We start from the raw sequence: 13,867 nt of genomic DNA, 5'->3' as shown, positions 1-13,867 counted from the left end.
TATTCTCTTCCATCTACTATTTCTTTTGAAATCATAAATTACCTTGTTTAGCTTCCTAATTCTATTGATTGTCAAAATAAATAACTTACGTTTAATTTCAAATGCCTGATCAATAACTTTCTCAACTATTTTTTTTCTCTTATAAAAAACCACTTTCTGCTGACCTTTCTTAATATTTTTTAACAAATTCCCAATTATCCTGTTGCGGAACATTCGTTTACGAATATCCCTAAACTGTTGTTTCCTTCTACTTTCATGCATAGAGTTATCTCTTACTCTAGCAGTAACATTTCTCATTGGCCTTTCCTTACCATTTGAATTCGGTCTCCTTTTCTGGAGTGAAACATTTTCTGTAGTAATATTTTTTTTACTACACATATTTCTTATGACTGTTTTTCGACTCTTACCCGGTGCTTTCTTGGTGACTTGACAAATCTTTTTGTTAGAGGACTGCTGCAATATTCCATGCTCCTGCTGTCTTTGACGTTTTCCAGCCTTTCTTACTCTTTCTTTGCTAGGCATCCTAAAATCTTGAAATAATGTGCAGTTGAATCTGTGGTAAAATATAATAAAAAATGTTATTAACCACTATTACCCAACAGTAAATTAATAACAGTCATCAAAAACTTAACACACTACTTAAGTATATAATATACTGAAGCCTATCTCCAATTTTTCACTGAACAGGACTCATCTCTTCTTAACCTTGGATAAACCTCACCTACTCTGTGTCCCCTGCACATAATTAAATGTAAAGGGGCAGATTTATATTAACTAGCACATCCCCAGGGATGCACCAGTTAACGTGCACCGCTGCTCTGCCACCCACGGTGTGCCGCATTTACAATCAGATAGGACAAAGCTACATCAAAACCCTGCGCCTGCTTGAAGCAGGCATAGATCTTGACGCAGGTAGGCTGAAAGCTAAAGCAACAACTAAGTGTCGTGTGCAGAAGTTACAAAAAAGGAAAAATGGCGTTTAAACCAGTAATGAGACCATGCTAACGTAATACAGAGTAAAAATATCCAGGATCTACATCAGTTTGGGATTCACGAACCTGGCAGGTACAAGGCACTGAGGCTTTCCACCGTGCATGTCTCATCCCAAAACATATGTTGTTTGTGAATGAAACAATTTCCCAGACCAAATGCTTTGGATTGGCTACTTCTAAAAAATTAAACACCCCTACTATCCCGGAGTTAGAGGAATACGATGGTTGGAGTAATTTTACTCGTTGTCTATTAAAGATTTACAGGCCCTACTCCGTAATTCTTCCTTTAACATTTCCAGTATAAATCCAAAAGGTTGACTGCTTTGGCAACGTGCCTTATCCACGGTTTAATAACGCTGCCTTTTGCTTTATATAAGTTTTCAAATTGTATGAAATATATACCAATAGGTCGTTATTAACCTTTAGGTAGTGGTTTTCTTCATCAAGTCTGGTCGCTTCCATACACATACAGATTTTCAAAGATGATCAAGAACTTTATCTGAATGGAGAGGAATGCACTGAGACGCCAGATCATTCACTAATGTGTAGGCACAGACAGTTACACGGTTCATGCAACAAACACCGACCAAATATGGCTTGCGTGTTGCAAGGCACGCCAGTTCCTGCTATCATCCCCACGTTCAAGTTCTTGGAAAATGGTAGTTATTTGATGCTCAATAATGAAGATTGTTCTGGGTTAATTAAAAGTATTCATTTTATCGTAACAGTAAATGAACGGGTTATTTGCTGCAGAAATGTTCTATTTCCTCCCACACATGAACATAGGGAGTTTTCAATCTGGCCACAAATACCAACCTTGGGAGCACATTTCAACAGCATGGCAAGAATAAGAGCTCTTTTGTCTCAGAGAGAGGTGGCCTTGAGTTCGGCCCGTGAAACTTTCGTGCTTCACATAGCGAACACCCGTACAGAGGTGCAGACCCTTTTAAATACAGATTCGACTTTGCATTTCAGCAAGATTACCCATTCATTTCCATGCAGCAGGAGGCCCATAGGAATGAAGGTGCAATTTGCGATTAGCAATTACCTCATCGCAAATTACGAATTTTTCCGACGGTGCAGGGGTATCTCAAGAACACCCTGCTGCACCCCTGAAAAAAAAATTTGGGGTCATATGGCGCACATAAATTTTGAAAACATTCCTTTACCTCAAAAACGATTTTCAACTCATAATTTGAAAACACTGCACATGGGGAAATGACTTAAAATGTCCTTAAGACACATAAAAGCATTTTTTGATTGCCTTTGCAGCATGTTTCAGTCACCTTTAACATGCCTATGTAACGGAAACATTCAAAATCTAAATTTGCCATGCACAGGTGGGAGCATATTTACAAGCAATTTGCTCCACAGACAAACTTCTTACATTGAAATGGGAAAGACTCTCAATTACCTTATAAAGAAGCAGACACCATTATGTCCTTCTCATCAATATTAAAACCATTGCTTTTTCTCAAAAACGATTTACAAGTCATAATTTGAAAACACTCCACAGCTCCTATGCACATAAAAGCCCTGTCAGTACTAATACTTCACATTTTCTCCAATTACAATTTCTCAAACAAACAAAATCTATTTGTGAAACACTTGAGACAAAGCAACATTTGAAAAACACAACTTTCTTCATAATTTTCTCCTTAAAGCACACTATTTTCTATCTAAATTAAAGAAATTTTTTCTCACCTTAGCAAGTACTTTGAGTTTCAAAACAGTCTCAGAAACACACCAATTTGTCTTCAGCAGAGCAAAAGGTATGCACTCCAGAGTCTGCAGCTATCAAAAGCACAGAAATGCTGTAATTCCTCACACAGATCTCTCATGTCACCCAATCAAAACTCTTCCCTCACTTTTTTTCAAAGCAAAACCCTTCCCCCCTCTGCCCCCTCTCTGCTTTTTCTGCATAGCAACCACCTCTTGCAAGACCTCTCACACAACAATGTTGCAATTGAACTCTGAACTCTCAGTGCACCTGCATATCCAAAGCATTCTTTCATTTAATGATTTTTTCTTCGCCACTCAAAATACATCTTTCAACGAACTCATCCATGCACACTAACTTTCTGTTTTCAGCAATCAAAATCCACCAATCACTCTTACTGCTTCATTAACACAGAAACTCCTCAGTTTTTTTCATTTTACACTCTCATTTTTTCAACTGCCATTTCATTGCCACACTTCATCTGACTGCAGGAGAACCTTCTCTCGCCATGTTTTCTGTCTGGATTGTTGGACATAGCTACATCTATTGGGCTCAAAGGTACGCTGAAAACAGGAATTTACCTAACCTCAATTTACAAGATGTGGAAATTAAGTGGTTTGGCCACAGAGGATTAAAATGTCACCAATTGATACCATTGGTGAAAACCTTTATGCATTTGCCAAAACCTGACCTGTTAATTGTGCACTGTGGAGGTAATGATTTGGGCACTTTGACTGGGGTAGGTCTGGAAATGCTTTTAAAGGACACCTTTGAGCAATTGATGGCACTTTTTCCTCAGACTGCCTTGGTATATTCAAATATATGCCAAAGACAGAAATGGAGGTGGTCGAACCAATTTTGTCCACAAATTGAGAAATCGAGGAAGCATGTAAACAAATCTGTTTCAGCTTACATGAGAGACCATGGAATGGGCTCCCTGTACAACAATAACTTGCGTTACTACATGCAAGATATCTACAGAGGAGATGGAGTTCACTTCTCAGATGAGGGCAACAGAGTTTTCACTCTGAATTTAAGAATGTGCATTGGTACCTACTTATAAGTACCTAAATGTACCATAAACCCAAAAGCTCTTCTCAGAGCTACCCTACATCTGATCACTCACAATTATTATTGTACTCTAACTTTTTTCACTAATTTTCAAGAAAGTACGCTCCCCAGAACGCTTCCCGGTTCGCGAACCGAGCGCACTCCACGCAAAAAAACTAAAAAAACGGTATATATTTTTTTGCCCTGCGAGAACCTTTCAAAGCCTCCACATCAAACCTAGGGGGTCAGGGACGATCTACTATGCCCCCTTATGGTCATTTGCCCCTTCGCTTTGGCCTCCTCTTGTCTCTCGATCCTACCGAGAGACAAGATGGCGGCCGCTACGGACTGTTTGGAATGTTTACAGACGCCGAAAAACCAATCAGCTTCGCAAACCTCCGTAACGCGAAAAGTACGCGAAGCGGAGCGCTGTTACAGATATATATCTTTTTTTGAACGTTAATTTCTCAAAATCCACTGGAGCACATATATTGAGACCTAGCAAAGGCACATCGGGCTACCAGTCCCTACAATTTTGCCAAGTTTCGTGCAAATCCATTCAGCCGTTCGATTATTATTATTATTTTTTTTTTTGCCCCGCGGGGCCCTTTTGAAACCTCCACATCAAACCTAGGGGGTCAGCGAGGATCTACTATTCCCCCTTATGGTCATTTGCCCCTTCGCTTTCGCCTCCTCTTGTCTCTCGATCCTACCGAGAGACAAGATGGCGGCCGCTACGGACTGTTTGGAATGTTGACAGACGCCGGAGAACCAATCAGCTTCGCTTCACAAAGCTCCGTTGCGCGAAAAGTCCGCGAACCAGACCGCTGCCTGGTCCGCGCTTACAGATATATATCTTTTTTTAAACGTTAATTTCTCAAAATCCACTGGAGCACATATATTGAGACCTACAAAAGGCACATCGGGCTACCAGTCCCTACAATTTTGCCAAGTTTCGTGCAAATCCATTCAGCCGTTCGGGCTAAAAGTGAGGCCAACCGCCCTATGGAAATTAACATGGGAAAAACGCGTTTTGGGACCCCCCTTTTTTCTCGGCCCCCCCTTGACGAACCCCCCCCAAATTTTCAAAGGCTGCTCAGAAACAAAATGTGCCATTTTCCTGAAAATTTCAGCCAATTCCGTCCACAAACGGCAAAGTTATTAGACATAGAATTTTCAAAAAACCCATAGAGAAAAAATCCTAACTATATATACCTACTGGCGACCACCAGTAGGTAATGTATATATATATATATATATGTATATATATATATGTATATATCGCAAACAAACTCCTTCATGGAAAGAGGAAAGGCAACACTTGAGGAGGTTGGTGGAAGCGCTTTAATGTACTGCCCACACAGAGAAAATTCTGACACCCGTAGTGGCGGATGCATTTCGGCGATGTCTGCCTCTTCAGCGCCGGGTGGAAAAGTGTTCTGAGGGAGGGGATTGAGTGAAGGTTAAATGTCCAGCCTTCCCCTCATTCACGGACTGCAGCCACTCCCACCTCGATAATGTCACGTGCATATACTTCCTGTGGTCAGCTGGAGCCCCAGCGCCTACAGGTCCCAGAATGCAGCAGCAGGATTCTGGTAAGTATCGCACACGAAGTGGGGATGTCAATAAAGCTGCAATGTCAGTGAATAGCCCCCACACAGTTCAAAACACACCTGGGCAGCGGCGCTTCCTTGAGTCCCCAAACCGCTTCAACCACTTGTCATCGGAATCCTTTCTGGTGGGGACCCGGTGAATACCAAGCCCGACGTGCTGCACAGTGGCATCATCACCGTCATACTTCTTCCAATGATTTGTGGTGAGCTCTGTAAATCCCGGTATCCCGGAGTAGAAACAACTGCAAGCAGTGTCCAGCAGAAACAGAGCCTCTTGAGGAAGCGGGAGCCTTTCATGCGCGTTGCTGGTGACCACGCGGAAATGTATCGCAAACAAACTCCTTCATGGAAAGAGGAAAGGCCACACTTGAGGAGGTTGGCGGAAGCGCTTTAATGTACTGCCCACTCAGAGAAAATTCTGACACCCGTAGTGGCGGATGCATTTCGGCGATGTCTGCCTCTTCAGCGCCGGGTGGAAAAGTGTTCTGAGGGAGGGGATTGAGTGAAGGTTAAATGTCCAGCCTTCCCCTCATTCACGGACTGCAGCCACTCCCACCTCGATAATGTCACGTGCATATACTTCCTGTGGTCGGCTGGAGCCCCAGCGCCTACAGGTCCCAGAATGCAGCAGCAGGATTCTGGTATCGCACACGAAGTGGGGATGTCAATAAAGCTGCAATGTCAGTGAATAGCCCCCACACAGTTCAAAACACACCTGGGCAGCGGCGCTTCCTTGAGTCCCCAAACCGCTTCAACCACTTGTCATCGGAATCCTTTCTGGCGGGGACCCGGTGAATACCAAGCCCGACGTGCTGCACAGTGGCATCATCACCGTCGTACTTCTTCCAATGATTTGTGGTGAGCTCTGTAAATACCGGTATCCCAGAGTAGAAACAACTGCAAGCAGTGTCCAGCAGAAACAGAGCCTCTTGAGGAAGCGGGAGCCTTTCATGCACGTTGCTGGTGACCACGCGGAAATGTATCGCAAACAAACTCCTTCATGGAAAGAGGAAAGGCCACACTTGAGGAGGTTGGCGGAAGCGCTTTAATGTACTGCCCACACAGAGAAAATTCTGACACCCGTAGTGGCGGATGCATTTCGGCGATGTCTGCCTCTTCAGCGTCGGGTGGAAAAGTGTTCTGAGGGAGGGGATTGAGTGAAGGTTAAATGTCCAGCCTTCCCCTCATTCACGGACTGCAGCCACTCCCACCTCGATAATGTCACGTGCATATACTTCCTGTGGTCAGCTGGAGCCCCAGCGCCTACAGGTCCCAGAATGCAGCAGCAGGATTCTGGTAAGTATCGCACACGAAGTGGGGATGTCAATAAAGCTGCAATGTCAGTGAATAGCCCCCACACAGTTCAAAACACACCTGGGCAGCTCACTGAAAAAAACATAGGTTCCAGGGATGTTCTATTTAGAAATTAGCATATAAAAAACCTTAGAAATTCACTGAAAAAACCATAGGTTTCAGGGACGTTATAGTTAGTTGGAGATTTCACTCGTACAAAAACATAGAAATTCAGCTGTTATAGTTAGTATACCTAACTATAACTCGTGCCCCCACAATGCACTGCTGATGACTTCAACAACACTCATGACATGCTCAGTGACATCACTGATGACACCTCAAATGACAACCCTGATGACATCATCCAGTGAATGTGTGTTTCTGTAAAGTATAAAAATATGTTATACATATGTATGTAATTATATATATATATATATATATATATGTATATATATATATATATATACATATATATATATATATATATATATATATATATATATATATATATATATATATATATATATATATTCCATCTGAAGTTGCTCACGCAGTTGAAGACACTGCACCCAACATTCGTTTTGACCTTTTATTTCAGCTGGCAGCAGCAACACTTGGGACAGGATTCACAGCGATAATGTTGCCATGTCGCCTTACGCGTTTCTGGGATGAGTTTACCCTTGATCACAGGCTAGGCATACGGGGGCTGGAACTTTGGCACGATAGCTTGCAGGTGTTTAAAAGTTCTGAAGACCGCCCTCCTGGGCGTGTCAGCGCTAAGTATTGTGGTTGTCGTAGTTCATTATTAATCCATAGTGGATGCCTTGTTCCTCTCCCTCCAAGAATACTAATACCATAGGGCCGTGGATTTCTCCAGGGAAAGTGTGCTGCTTGACTTGCGCCTCACCGAAAGGTATGTTGCTCCTCGTGTGTGTCTGAAGCGTTCCAGACACACGGACCAGCTCTACGAGCGGTGTGGTCTCTTCATGGCAAGAGCAGGCCACAATACATTCCATCTGAAGCTGCTCACGCAGTTGAAGACACTGCACCCAACATTCGTTTTGACCTTTTATTTCAGCTGGCAGCAGCAACACTTGGGACAGGATTCACAGCGATAATGTTGCCATGTCGCCTTACGCGTTTCTGGGATGAGTTTCCCCTTGATCACAGGCTAGGCATACGGGGGCTGGAACTTTGGCACAATAGCTTGCAGGTGTTTAAAAGTTCTGAAGACCGCCCTCCTGGGCGTGTCAGCGCTAGGTATTGTGGTTGTCATAGTTCGCTATTAATCCATAGTGGATGCCTTCTTCCTCTCCCTCCAGCAATACTAATACCATAGGGCCGTTGATTTCTCCCGGGCAAGTGTCCTGCTTGACTTGAGCCTCACCGAAAGGTATGTTGCTCCTCGTGTGTGTCTGAAGCGTTCCAGACACACGGACCCGCTCTACGAGCGGTGGAGTGTCTTCGTGGCCAGAGCAGGCCACAATACATTCCATCTGAAGTTGCTCACGCAGTTGAAGACACCGCACCCAACATTAGTTTTGACCTTTTATTTCAGCTGGCAGCAGCAACACTTGGGACAGGATTCACAGTGATAATGTTGCCATGTCGCCTTACGCGTTTCTGGGATGAGTTTCCCCTTGATCACAGGCTAGGCATACGGGGGCTGGAACTTTGGCACGATAGCTTGCAGGTGTTTAAAAGTTCTGAAGACCGACCTCCTGGGCGTGTCAGCGCTAGTTATTTTGGTTGTCGTAGTTCGCTAATAATCCATAGGGGATGCCTTGTTCTTCTCCCTCCAACAATACTAATACCACGCAGTTGAAGACACCGCACCCAACATTCGTTTTGACCTTTTATTTCAGCTGGCAGCAGCAACACTAGGGACAGGATTCACAGCGATAATGTTGCCATGTCGCCTTACGTCTTTGAACTCCTTGGCGCACAAAGGAATGACGTGTCCGTGTTGGTGGGACATAAATAAAGCAGCAACTCCGCTTTGCCTATAACAGCGCCCTAAAAGGTTATTTTAATTTTGGAAGGGAAAAGACAGCAGCATCCATTTGGAAAACACTATCCTTTAACTACTAAGACCATGATGCACTGTTGGAACACGCCCACTTAGGCGGGACTGATGATAAAATCGTGAGTGCGATTTCATTTTGTGCAGCTGTTTCCCCCGACGCCAGGCCAGTGAACAAGGGAACTTTTTACCTGAAACGCGTATGGCAAATTGGTGAAAAATGATATGCTGGGAAGACATTGTTGTGATTGCTGCTGTCTACCAATAAAACTGGTTAAACATGTCGTGTGTGGCCCCTCAAGCTCTCGAGCAACTTCATTTGGCATGTATAGCAGTCTGCTATGGCCGCGAGGGAGCCCCACTGCAGACGGTAGCAGGTCCGTGTGTCTTTGAACTCCTTGGCGCACAAAGGAACGATGTGTCTGTGTTGGTGAGACACAAATAAAGCAGCAACTCCGCTTTGCCTATAACAGCGACCTACAAGGTTATTTTAATTTTGGAAGGGAAAACACAGCAACATCCATTTGGAAAACATTATCATTTAACTACTAAGACCATGATGCACTGTTGGAACACGCACACTGAGGCGGGACTGATGATAAAATCGCGAGTGCAATTTCATTCTGTGCAGCTGTTTCCCCCGACGACAGGCCAGTGAACAAGGGAACTTTTTACCTAAAACGTGCATGGCAAATTGGTGAAGAATGATATGCTGGGAGGACATTGATGTGATTGCTGCTGTCTACCGATAAAACTGGTTAAACATACATCGTGTGTGGCCCCTCAAGCTCTCGAGCATCTTCATTTGGCATGTATAGCGGTCTACTCTGGCCGCGAGGGAGCCTCACTGCAGACGGCAGCAGGTCCGTGCGTCTTTGTACTCCTTGGCACACAAAGGAACGACGTGTCCGTTTTGTTATGTTATGTTATGTTATGTTATATGGTCTCTTTTATAGCGCACGGCTACTCCAAGGAGTGTCCCGGCGCTTTGGCAAAGAGAACTGAAGAAAAGAACACAACACAGCTACTCGCAGAGGCCGAAAGAAATCATAAGGAAAAGAGCCAGGTCTTCAACTCCTTCCTAAAGGAAAGAAGACGGTTGGCTTTCCTTAAGGAGACAGGAAGCTCGTTCCAGGACCGTGAAGCCAAGTATCGGAAGGAGCGACCTCCGATCCGGGCGCGTCTAATGGGGGGAACAACGGCTTTGGCCAACAAGGCCGACCGTAGAGTCCTCCTCGGCGCGTAAAAGGCCATGCGCTTCTCAATGTATTTAGGGCCAATCGAGTGAAGGGCCTTAAAAGCAAGGGTCAAAACCTTGAAAGTAATTCTTTTGGCAATAGGCAGCCAGTGCAGCCTGGTCGCCCCCACACCCCCCCTGCCGCTCCTCCTCACCTGCTGCCAGACGCCGAAGCCGAGCCTACGCCCCAGCCGCCGCAGGGCCGCCAGCCGAGCCCCCAGCTTTTACCGCCACAGTTTTTCCCGCCGTAGCAGCCCCGAACACGCCCCCCAGCCTGCCGATTGGTCCCCGCGCTACCCGCCCCCCAGCGGACCCTCCCTCACCGCTCCCTTCTTATGACGCCCCCAGAGCGACCGCGCAGCGGACGCGCGCAGCGGGAGCACCGATTGAGCGCCTAAGGTGCGCCAAAGGTGAGCCCATCTATGCCCGTCTGCGCCTGGACCGCGCCCAGCGCCAGGACCCCTGGCCCCCGCAGACCCCAGCCCACCCGCCGTACGTACGACGCCGCCACCCTCAACGCACTCAACGCCGGCCGAACCCCTGGTTGCTACCGAGCCACCCCGAGACGCACCCACGGACCCTTCATCTGCCAGTCCTGCAAGTTCTCCTGCATCCGGACCTGCACTGCACCAGCGTCCACCGAGCAGAACACCAGCAGCAACAACCTGAAGTGCATCCTGCTCAACACCCGCTCCAACCACAGACACGCCGTCGAGCTCTGGAACCTGCTCGACACCACAGACCCAGACGTCGCCTTCCTCACGGAAACCTGGATGAACGCCTCCTCAGCGCCCGACATCGCCATCGCCATCCCGGACGGCTACAAGATCACCTGGAGAGACCGCGTCAACCAGACAGGAGGAGGCATCGCCATCATTCACAGGAACACCATCCGCATCACGACCAACACCAACGACACCATCGCACCCGCCGAACACCTGCACTTCCAGATCCACATCAACCCCAAGACCACCCTCAGAGGCACCCTCATCTACAGACCCCCGGGACCACGCACACAATTCAGCGAAGACATCGCCGACTTCATCAGCCCACACGCCCTCCTCTCCGCCGACTACATCCTCCTCGGGGACCTCAACTTCCACCTGGAGAACAACGACGACCGCAACACCACCACCCTGCTGGAAAACCTCGCAAACCTGGGACTCAAGCAGCTGGTGACCACCCCCACCCACCTCGCCGGACACACACTCGACGCCGTCTTCTCATCCAGCAAAGACATCGCCTTCAGCCACGCCACAGGACTCCACTGGACGGACCACAGCTGCGTCCACTTCACCTTCAGAAGAACGACGATCCACCACCACCAGCAACAGGTTGCCCGAAGAAGCTGGAACAAGATCACAGCCGACCAGCTCGCCGCTTCCCTGAGTCAGCACCCTCCCACCAGCTCAGCGAACCCCAGCCAGGCCGCCGACAACCTCACGAAGTGGATCAGCAACTGCGCGGACCAACTCGCCCCTCTGAGGACCCCGCCCAGCAGACCCGGCAGCAAGAAAGCCCCATGGTTCACCGACGAACTCAAGAGCTCCAAGAAGAACTGACGAGCCCTCGAGAAAGTCTGGAGAAGGGAACCAACACCGGACAACAGGACCACCCTCAAGCTTGCCACCCGGAAGCACCACCAACTGATCCGCGCCACCAAGAAAACTGCATTCAAGGACCGGCTGGACAACAACGCACACAACTGCAAGGAACTCTTCAACATCGTGAAAGAGCTCTCCAACCCCAACGCCGGAAACAACGACATCACCCCATCGCAAGACCTCTGCAACTCCCTCGCCTCCTACTTCCACAACAAGATCGCGGACATACACAACAGCTTCAGCATTCAACCATCGCACACAACGACCGCAGCAACGCCGCCCACCACCACCCTCCGCGCCTGGACTCCGATCAGCACCGATGACACCATCCGCATGATGAACTCCATCCACTCCGGATCTCCAACCGACCCCTGCCCTCACCACGTCTTCAACAAGGCCGACACCGTCATCGCACCCCACCTGCGAGACATCATCAACACCTCCTTCGACACCGCCACCTTCCCGGAGAGCTGGAAGCACGCCGAACTCAGCGCTCTACTAAAGAAACCAACAGCGGACCCCACCGAACTCAAGAATTACCGCCCCATCTCGCTCCTCCCGTTTCCAGCCAAAGTCATCGAGAAGACCGTCAACAAACAGCTGGCCGCCTTCCTCGAGACGAATGGATCCCTCGACCCCTCACAGTCTGGCTTCCGAGCCAACCACAGCACCGAGACCGCCCTCATCGCTGCCACCGATGACATCCGAGCCCTGATGGACAACGGAGAAACAGCGGCCCTCATCCTCCTAGACCTCTCCGCGGCATTCGACACTGTCTGCCACCGCACCCTAGTGCAGCGCCTCAGCAACGTCGGAATTCAGGAGAAGGCACTGGAATGGATCGTCTCCTTCCTCGACGGAAGAACACAGAGAGTCCGTCTACCACCGTACAAGTCAGAGGCCACCGAAGTCATCTGCGGTGTCCCTCAAGGATCCTCGCTGAGCCCCACCCTCTTCAACGTCTACATGAGCCCCCTCGCGCCCATCGCACGCCAACACAACCTGAACATCATCTCCTACGCCGATGACACCCAGCTGATCCTCTCCCTGACCAACGACCCCGCCGCTGCCAGAGCCAACCTTCACGAAGGGATGAAAGATGTAGCCGAGTGGATGACGACCAGCCGCCTGAAACTGAACTCAGACAAGACGGAAGTCCTCATCCTGGGCTCCTCGCCCTCCGCCTGAGACGACTCCTGGTGGCCCCCCGCCCTGGGCACCGCACCCACTCCGACAGACCACGCACGCAACCTGGGCTTCATCCTGGACTCCTCCCTCTCCATGACCAGACAAGTCAACGCCGTCTCCTCGTCATGCTTCAACATCCTGCGCATGCTACGGAAGATCTTCCGGTGGATCCCCATCGAGACCAGGAAGACGGTCACCCAGGCCCTCGTAACCAGCCGACTGGACTACGGCAACGCCCTCTACGCCGGAACCACCGCCAAGCTCCAGAAGAGACTCCAGCGGATCCAGAACGCCTCAGCCAGACTCATCCTCGACATCCCCCGACGCAGCCACATCTCCGGACATCTGAGAGACCTGCACTGGCTCCCCGTCAAAAGGATCACCTTCCGTCTCCTCACCCACGCACACAAAGCCCTACACAATCAAGGCCCGAGCTACCTCAACAACCGCATCAACTTCTACGCTCCCAAACGCCACCTCCGATCAGCCAGCCACGCCCTCGCCGCCGTCCCCCGCATCCGAAGAACGACAACAGGAGGAAGGTCCTTCTCCCACCTGGCCGCCAAGACCTGGAACTCCCTCCTGACAGACCTGCGCCTGACCCAAGACCACCTCTCCTTCAGGAAGAAGCTCAAGATCTGGCTGTTCGAGCAGTAGCAGCACCCCCCCCCCCCCCAAGCGCCTTGAGACCCTCCGGGTAGGTAGTGCGCTCTATAAATGTCCTTGATTGATTGATTGATTAATTAAGCAATTCCGAGGCTTTTGCCCTACGCGGAAGACCAAAAATGGCTCTTGCTGCAGAGTTCTGCACTATTTGCAGACGAGCCAGCAGATATTTGGGCAGCCTGAGATAGAGGACGTTCGCGTAATCCAAACGCGAGCCTATTAGAGACTGAACAATGATTTTTTTATGTTGCAGAGACAGCAACGGAAGAAACTTCCGTAGCATTTTCAGAATGCCAAAGCATTTCCCAGACAATCCGATGATCTGGGGTCTGAAAGAAAGGCCATCATCGCACAACACACCAAGGTTTTTGGCTTTTGCGGAGGCAACATCAGGAGGAAACATCTCCTGAGGCCACCATGTCTTCCAGCTGGGATCCGGCGGACATCTGAAAAAAAGCAGCTCCGACTTATCGGAGTTGCA

Source organism: Lissotriton helveticus, chromosome 6 (assembly GCF_964261635.1).
Source record: "Lissotriton helveticus chromosome 6, aLisHel1.1, whole genome shotgun sequence".
NCBI classification, from domain to species: domain Eukaryota; kingdom Metazoa; phylum Chordata; class Amphibia; order Caudata; family Salamandridae; genus Lissotriton; species Lissotriton helveticus.
The sequence above is the reverse complement of the archived record's forward strand: the minus strand, read 5'-3'. Positions refer to the sequence as shown.